The following is a 10,139-nucleotide window of genomic DNA, read 5'->3' on the forward strand; positions in this document are numbered from 1 at the left end:
AGTGAGTTTTGCTGGGTATAGTATTCTGGGTGAAGCATTCATTTCATTCAGTCTTGTCACAATATCCCACCACTGCTTTCTGGCATTGAGTGTTTCTGGTGACAGGTCTGCTGTAAATCTCAGGGAAGCTTTCTTGAACGTGATTTCCCCTTTTGATCTTGCTGTTTTCAGAATTCTGTCTCTATCTGTGGGATTTGTCATTGTGACTAGGATGTGTCTTGGGGTGGTTTTTCTGGGGTCTCTTTTGGTTGGTACTCTTCGGGCATGCAGGATTTGATCTCATATATTCTTTAGCTCTGGAAGTTTCTCTTTAATGATGTTTTTGACCATTGATTCTTCCTGGAAATTTTCTTCCTGGGTCTCTGGGACTCCAATGATTCTTAATTTGTTTCTGTTGATCTTATCATAGACTTCTATTTTCATCTGTTCCCATTCTTTGACTAATTTTTCCATTGTCTGCTCATTTGCTTTAAGTTTTTTGTCCAATCTCTCCTACTGTATGGAATTGTTATGTATCTCATCTTCCACAGCACCAAGTCTATTCTCAGCTTCTGATACCCTGTCCCAGAGCTTATCCATTTTGTCATTCACTTCGTTTACTAACTTTTTCAGTCCTGTTAGTTGACATGTTATTTCAGTTTGGAGTTTTGTGATTTCTGTCTAAAGTCCTTATGTGAGAGGTTGATTAGTTGGTTGGTCATTATCTGGTCCTCAGAATTGTCATCTTCATTCTCTATGTCTGATGCTGGCCTGCGTTGTTTCCCCATTGTCACACTTGTATTGTGGGTTTTTCTACGTGTTGTGGTGGTATTCATTGTCTATATGATGCAGGCAGCACACTCCTCTGGCTCCTCCCTTTCTGGATGGGCTGACTTGCCTCTAAGGTAGGGGAGTCCTCCGTGGATGAAGCCTCACACTGGGTCAAATCTTAGGCCTGAGTATGCAACAGAGAAGACAGTCCGGAGAGAAATGTTTGCTTCTGTGATATAGCTCTGCTGGAGCTTCTTTTTGCCCGACTCGCAAGTGTTTCATGCAAGAGGACAGTAGACAGACATAGACAGGTCACACTCACAGTTTTTCACAGTTGGGCCCCACTGGGCCGGTGTACTTTCGTGGATTTTCCCCGACTGGTGTCACACACAGGGAGCCGGCTTTTGCAAAGCTTAGCCGGTTTTCATGCTCTGTAGTCCCTCCCTGAAAATGGCGTCTGGGCGAGCGAGGTTTCTGGAGCCTCTTTTTGCCCCACTCGCAAGAGTTTCTTGCAAGAGGACAGTAGACAGACATAGACAGGTCACACTCACAGTTTTTCACAGTTGGGCCCCACTGGGCCGGTGTACTTTCGCGGATTTTCCCCACCTGTTGTCACACACAGGGAGCTGGCTTTTGCAAAGCTTAGCCGGTTTTCATGCTCTGTAGTCCCTCCTTTGAAAGGAATTTAAACATCATAGACTATATATTTATTGGCATTATGTCTCTGGAGGTAAACCTTTGGAGGTAAAACAAAATAAATCATTACTAATACATTTTAATTATTCCTTAGAAATTGATACTTAAGATCAATCAGAATCTTGAGCTATAAGTTAAATATACATTTATGAAATAAAACATTATTCAAACAATATAAAGTAGTATGTTCTACAAAAATCGTAAATTAAGAATCAATATTAAGACAATGTGCACTGGTGGAGGGTTTTGTACATTGTATGACTGAAAATCATGAACAACTTTGTGACTGTGTAGCTCATGGTGGTTTAATTAAAAATTTTATTTATATATAAATAAAATGTTTTAGATTGCATTTTTTATTGTAACACTAATTTATAAGTTGCTTGTACCTTAGACATTTCAGGTATTAAATGTTCAAACAGCAAAAGAAAATATAATAGATCACAGATATAATTATAAAAAAGACATTATTGAACTGACAGAGTTTTCTTTTGAAAGACTTCAAGAATAATTGTAAATAATCAATATGCCCTAATATTTCTTTGATTAATTTGCAAAACTGACATTGTTGTAGAAAGGAAGGGTTGCAGTATATATTTATGTTGTTGAAATTAAAAAAGTGCAATAGTAAGAAATAAAAATAAATGTGCAAATAAAAAAGCTAGTAAATGTTTATGTTGTATAAAAATTAAATCAGAAATTTTATATAAATAAATTAAAGATTTTCAAGGAGATGGCACTGATTATGCTTACAGGTTATTTGACAAGTCCCATGTAATAGATTTAAAACAACTTTTGTAATTTAGCATCCTCCAAACTCAAAAAGATGCACATTTAAAACGTGTTCAAAATAAGCTCAAGAAAGAATAAACTGCTGTTCCTTTGATATAGGGCAATTTAAAAAAAATGGCTTTGAGTAAATAAGAGAAAAATTTTCCCAAATGACCATAGAAAATTTGTAGTCTGAACCAGTGCACTTTTTTTCTCCTGGTATCCTTTACCTTCTGCTTGTTTTCATCCTATTGTCTGTTTATAGCTGAACATTTAGGGCTTCTTCAGTCTTTGATTTATTTGTTAACACTGAATTTTATGCTTTTGTTGTAAGTAAGTTAACTTGATCCACACAGTTCAAATTGAGTAAAGAACCCTTCAAAGTCCCCCAAATGATGGCATTGTCCTTTTTAATGTAAGCTTTGAAAATGAAACAATCTATTTTTTTCCTTGCATTAAAATTGCTGGAATGAAATGAAGAGAAGGGGCTGAGCAGTTCTATAAAATCTTTGATAATAGAGAAGTATAAATGGTCTCCGTCAGCAACAGAATGATAATTTCTCTGGTATGAATGATGTAACAAAGTGGTTGGATATTGCTGTCCCATTCTTTCTTGTCCTAAGACACCCTTAGAAGCACATGTTACATCTCAATGGGATTTTCCAGTACAAAGATTCTTTTCAATAGTATAATGTGGATGCACACCATTCCTACAGAGGTAAGTATGCTGAAGATATGCAAAACATTAAGGCAGATTATCAGTTCCCATAGAATACAAGCAGGAATTTTACTATTTTCAGAAAAAAATGATATACACTCTAAGGTTATAATGTATACTCTAATTGCTTGTTTGTTTCTTTTCAGTGTAAAACAATGTAATCAATGAAGCAGGAGAGAAAATTATATAGGAATTCAGATATTTCTGCTTAATGGTTAAAACTAGAATATTTGTTGCTAATACAGAATATCTATATATTTAAAGTAATAATATAATTAATAAGTTATTTTACAAGATTGACAAAACTTTTACTTTCTGACTTTTGGAGATTATAGAAAAACAAAAGGAATTCATAAAGTAAACAAAACAAAAAAAATACAAGCAAAATTTTTCTATATAAATTCAACTATATAAAGTCCAGAAGAAAAAAATATAGACTACAAGTTGAATTCAAGTGAGAAAGAAAATGAGGTCAAAGTATTTGAGATCATGTCACATGTTCTGGAGTTAAATTAACTTGTCTTTTCATAAATATATATATATTGTGTAGGACACATAATATGGGTATAATTGGATAAATGTAAAACTTATAGATAAATCATGAGCTATCAATATAAAAGACCTTGATAAGAAAAAATTAACTATGTAAATTCAACAATAATAATAATAGTCAAATCTTTAAAAATGATCAAATTATCAAAAATAGATTGAATGGTTGGGGTGGTAAGGCATCTGCCTTGCTAGCACCAGCTTAGGACGGACCAGGGATCTATTCACCGGTGTCCCATATGGTCCCTCAAGCCAGGAGCGATTTCTAAGAGCATAGCCAGGAGTAACCTCTGAGCATCAGTGGATGTGCCCTCCCCCAAAATAGATGGTGTTAGAGACCACAGAGCTTTTTAGCCATCATTTCTTAGTATTTAGGGCAAGCTACAGAAAATATTCTGGTTTAATTTTTATTTATTTATTTATTTATTTATTTATTTATTTATTTATTTATTTATTTATTTATTTTTAGATTTTGGGCTACACCTGGCAGTGCTTCTGGTTCTTCACTCAGAAATCACTCCTGGCAGGATTGGGGGACCATATGGGATGCCACAGATTAAATTTCCACACAAAATGAATGACAGTTCCTTTCTCCCTTCATCCATGCCAGCATGGGTATATCCTGGGTCAGCAACATGCAAGGAAAATGCCCTACTGCTGTGCTATCTCTTTGGCCCCTCTGGTTTAACTTTAGACTTATTACTCTTTAATTCTTGCCATAGTCTCCTCCTCATCCATACTTCTTCTACCTATCCTTGATTTGTTTTCAGTCACATGTAGCCAAACATGGACGTATAGTATGGCTCATTACATTAAATTCAAGAATAGTTATTAGTTACAATGTAACAAAAGACCAATGAAAAATTTTACCTTCTTGTGATTTTTTTCCATTAATTGACAAGGCCAAAGTATCATATGAATAACTTTACCCAATTCTCTTTTTATGTCGATTGATTTCAGTTTTTCTCAAACTCTGCTAAATATGTAGTTTCCTGATTTTATTGGCAAATTAATATGATTTATTTTTTATTTCTTATTGAGGGGGCACACCTGGTGACGCTCAGGGGTTACTTCCAGCTATGTGTTCAGAAATTGCTCCTGACTTGGGGAACCATATGGGATGCTGGGGATTGAACCGTGGTTCATCCTAGACTAGCTCCATGCCACCTCTTTGGCCTCAAATTAATCTTTTTTCAATTATTCTAGACTTTAGGTAATCTTTTCAAAGAACCAAAACAAAATATCCTTTAATAAAATTGAGTGTTCATTATTAAATTAGTTGAAAAGCTTTGTGCCTTTTAGATTCTACTTATTCTAGTTATAAAGTTTTGTACTCACTTTATTCTTCTTATTATTTATAAAGTAAATTTATATAATCTTATTTATTTAGATAATACTGGGTAGTATTTTCTGTATACTGACTTTGTGCTCAGAAATTTCTCTGAGTTGTGTACAGTATATTATGTGGTATGAGAGTTCAGATTACAGGCCGTTTTGAGCAAGTGATATGGTACAGAACTTTGAGATATTTAAGAATCAAGACAATATAGAGTTTAAATAAGAAAAATTGAAAATAAAATAACAGGGCTAAGAAACTTGGTAGATGAAATAAAAACCTCATTAGAAAGCTTATCTAACAGAGCAACAGTGGCTGAAGATAGAATCATTGAGCTGGAAGATGAGATGCATCACAACTCCATCAACAGAAGACATTGGAAAAAACCTTAAGACAAAAAATCAGACAATGGGAAATGTCCTCAAGGATTAAGACCAGACAAAAATAGAAGTCTTTGATAAACTCAGTTGAAATAACGTAAGTCATTGGTGTCCTAGAAACCCAGAAAGAATATCTCCATAAAGAATCAACAGTCAAAGGCATCATTTCATAGAAATGGGATATAATGACAAAACTTAATGAAACTAATGCATTACCAAGAATATTTCATCCAGCCAGAAGTACATTCATGTTTAAAGGAATGATACACAGTTTCATGAATTAAATAACTTCTTAGAAAATTTACAAACTCAAAACCACTTTTAAAGAATGAACTGAAAAATCTACTATAAAACAGACCACAGGACACAGAAAACTCCTACTAAAAAAATGATACTAAATACCATGATCATCATCTCTCTAGTTGACAATGAACTAAACACACCAGTTAAGAGACATAGAGTGGAAAAGTAAACCAAAAAGCTGAATTCAACATTTTTCTGCCTAAGAGAAAGAAAATACATAATCAGAACAAACACAGATTCAAATTCAAAGGTTGAAAACAAACATTCAGGTGAAAAGGGGTTTATAGCTGTTTATAACTGAAACCCAACTACAATCCAAGATAGAGTAAAGAAAGCCTCTTCAACAAGTGGTGTTGGCACAAAATGAGAACTTGCCAAAATGAGAACTCAGACCCCGATCTAAGACAATGTACAAAGATCAAATCCAACTGGATTAAAGACCTTGGTATCATGCCTGAAACCATAAGGCAAATAGTACAGCACGTAGGTAAAACTCTATATGACATTGAGACTAATTGCATCTTCAAGGAGGAAACTGCATTCTCCAAACATGTGGAAGCAGAGATAAACAGATGGGACTATATTAAGCTGAGAAGCTTCTGCAGCTTAAAAAAATAGTGCCTAGTATACAAAAGACACCCACAGAAAGGGAGAAACATTCATCCAGTACCCATCAGACAAGGAACTAATCTCTAAAATATACAAGGTACTGACAGAACTTAATAAGAAAAACCATAAACCCCATCAAAAAATGGGGAGAAGAAATGAACAGACACTTCCTCAAGGAAGAAATACAAATGGGCAAAAGATACATGAAATCAAAACTACAATGACGTACCATCTCACACCACAGTGACTGGCACACATCACAAAGTACAAGAACAATCAGCATTGGTCGGGATGTGGAGATTAAAGGAGCTCTTATTCACTGCTGATGGGAATGTCATCTTGTCTAGCCTTTATGGAAAACAATAAGAAGATTCCTTAAAAAAAAGGAAATTGATCTCCCATCTGATCCAGCTATTCCACCCTGAAAGATATGCCCCAGGAACACAAAAATACAATTAAAAAGTCACTTCTTCACCCCTATATTCATTGCCACGCTATTTACAATATCCAGACTCTGGAAACAACCAAGATGCCTTTCAACAGATGAATGGCTAAAGAAACTGTGGTACATATACACAATGGAATATTATACAGCCATCAGGAGAGATGAAGTCATGAAATTTTCCTATACATGGATGTACATAGAATCTATTATGTTGAGTGAAATAAGTCAGAGGAAAAGAGATAGATACTAAAATTTAAAGGCACTACTGTAATAAGGCTCAGAGACAATAGGGTTGGAAGGGCCAGAAGGACCCGCTCACAATTTGAAGCTCACCACAAAGAAGGCTGAGCACTGTTAGGGAAATAACTACAGTAACAATTAACAAGACAGTGTTAAAGAATGAGAGAAGTAGAATGCCTATTACAAATACAGGCAGGGGGAGGGGGACATTGGTGGTAGTAATGTTTCACTGTTGAAGGAAGGTATTCTATTTATGACTGAAACCTTATTACGAACACGCTTCTTATCATGGTGCTTAAATGAAGATTTATATAAAAAATAAAAATAAAAAAAGATTCGTGAGCATAAATGAGAATGAAGTTACAAATTATCAGAATTTGTGGGACACAGCTAATGTGGTACTAAAAGGAAAAGTTATTGCTTTGCAAGATTCATCAGGAAGGAAGAAGGGGCCTACCTCAATAACATAATGGCACAGGTTATTAAATTGGAAAGTGATCAAAGATAGGTAAAGCAAAGATAGGAAAATGAAAGGAAATAATAAAGCTTCAAGTAGATATCAGTGAATGGAAAATCCAAAAAAAATCGATGAAAGCAACAGTTGGTTCTTTGAAAAGATCAATAAACTACTAGCAAAACTCACAAGAAAAGAATAGAAACTTAATAACCTGAAGTAGAAATGAAAAGGGGGATATAACTATAGATAATAAAGAAATTAAAAGGGTGATCAGAGACTACTTTGAGAAACAATGCCACAAAGCAAGAGAACCTGGCAGAAATGGATACATTCTTAGATTCTTATACCTCCCAAGGTTGAACCAAGATGATCTAGCATATCTGATTAGATTCAGCACTATTGAGGAAATTAAAATGGTAATCAAAATACTTCTCAAAAAACAAAATCCCAGGCTCAGATAGATTTAATAACTAATGTTTTCAAATCTTTCTAGAGCAGCTACTAATAATCTTTTTCAGAATCTTCCAGGAAATTGAAGAAAATGACACCTTCAAATAGTTTTTACAAAGCTAACATCACTCTGAAAATAAAGCAGACAGAGATGCTGCAAAAAAATGAAATACAGATGGCCAAAAAGCAAATTAAAAAACTCTCCACATTACTAATAATCAGGGATATACAAATTGAAACAATAAATTATCATGTAATGCCACAGAGACTGGCATACATCACAACTAAACAAGAACACCCAGTGCTGGCATGGATGTAGGGAGAAAGGAACTGTCATTCACTTTGTGTGGAAATGCTGTCTAATCCAACCTTTCTGGAAAACAGTATGAATATTTTTCATAAACTGAAGTTATGCTACTCCTAGGGATATGCCTTATGAACACAAAAACACAACACAAAAATTACCTCTGCACTATGTTCATTGCAGCTCTATGTACAATAGCTAGAATCTGGAAACAATCCAAGTGCCTGACAAAAGATGAGTGGCTAAAGAAATGTGGTATATCTAGACAATGGAATACTACACAGCTGTTACGAAAAAATAAAGTCGTGAAATTTGCCTATACATGGATGGACATAAAACTATTATGCTGAATGAAATAAGTCAGAGGTAGAGAGGACACAGAATAGTCTTACTCATTTATTAAATTTAAGAAAAATAAAATATAGTATAATTAAATTATACACAGACAGCAGAGATGAGTGCCAGAAGGACCAGCCCATGATATGAAGTTTACCATCAAGAGTGGTAAGCACAGTTAGAGAAATAACTTCACTAATACTTACCATGACAAGGATATGGAGAGAAATACAATGCCTATCTCAAAGACAGGCAGGGGAAGGGGGGGAAAATAAATGGAAGTGGTGGGAAAGTTGAAATGGTGAAGGGGGTGTGCATATAATGTCTGAAACCCAGTTTATCAACATGTTGTAAACATGGTGCTTAAATAAAGAAATTACCAAAAGAAATAGAAGTACAGAAGATATGGATTCTTAGATTGGGTGGTTTAGACATTCATAAAATTATTTATTAATGGTTTTATTAAAAACATCATTTTCCTTATAACATTTTTGTCATCTCTCAGTACATAGGATTTTATCAGATCCCAGTAATAGGGTTTTTATTTTTAGAATAACCATGAAATTTTATTACTTAAAAGTATTGTAAAAACTGAAGCTAGAAAAGTTGTTTTCCTGTTTTATTTCTGACCTAGTATGTCTTACAATGACTAATGGTATCATATACAAACATTTGAAAAGTAATACAAATAAAATTTAAAATTTTATTTCATACTATAAAAAATTCTATAAGATGTTTAGGTTCTTAGATTTGATAGCATATAAAGAAATTTCTAGAGTTATTGTTTTGAAATAATAAAGAGATGAAATAACATTTTTAAAATAAAAAATACTAGTACCCATTTCTGTATGCTGAGACAAGGGAAATTTCTGACAGTCGATGATAATGGGCTAGGATGTTAAGTCTTCAAGTTTCACATGATTACTCTGAAGATAGGAGAAGGGCTTCTGAATTACCTATAATTTAAAGAAAATCTTGAAGCTTGTTTTACTAAATCATGGTCACTTTTAAAAACAATAATTGTCTTTAATGGAATAAAGAACTTGTGCTTATTTTTCAAATGTTTTCCAATTCCAAAGGAAGAAAAACTCAAAAAGATTTTGAGAGAGAAGAGGGGGAAGTCAGAGGAGAGAGGGAAGGAGAAAGTAGAGAAAAGGGCCAGAAGAGAGGAAAATATAAAGATAAAAAGAGAGGAGAAAGTAATTTCATTTATAAATCTATTTTCTAAGATAACTTACACATACATATCTGTTGCATGTAGGACATTTTTACTATTAAAATAACTGCTGTGCACTTCAATTGATTATATGTTTTCAGAAGACATATCATGAGTCTTACTTTTTTAATTTTAATGTATTTAAGAACCATGATTACAAACATGTTTGTAGTTGGGTTTTAGTTTTATAAATAAAAAAAAGAACACACTCCTTCACCAGTGCAACATTCCCATCACTAATGCTTTCCATCTCCCTCCTCCCCACCCCTTTCCTGTATTCAGGATAGGCATTTTATTTCTCTCACTCACCACCATTGTCATGGTAGTTGTCAGTGTAGTCATTTCTCCAACAAACTCCAATGAGTCTTACTTTTATCAAACATAAGTTTAGCAGTCTGAATCACTGACTTTTTATAAGTATCAATTAAGTCTAGCACATTCATTTACTTATTTCTAAAAATTTTGTTGAGGGATGATTACCACATGGTACTATGCTAGTTTCATGTGAGTGACATAATAATATACTGATCTGCATTGCAAAATACTAATCGACATACCAAATGATAACTATAGTAAGTC

The sequence above is a fragment of the Suncus etruscus genome, chromosome 5, assembly GCF_024139225.1.
Source record: "Suncus etruscus isolate mSunEtr1 chromosome 5, mSunEtr1.pri.cur, whole genome shotgun sequence".
Lineage (NCBI taxonomy): Eukaryota > Metazoa > Chordata > Mammalia > Eulipotyphla > Soricidae > Suncus > Suncus etruscus.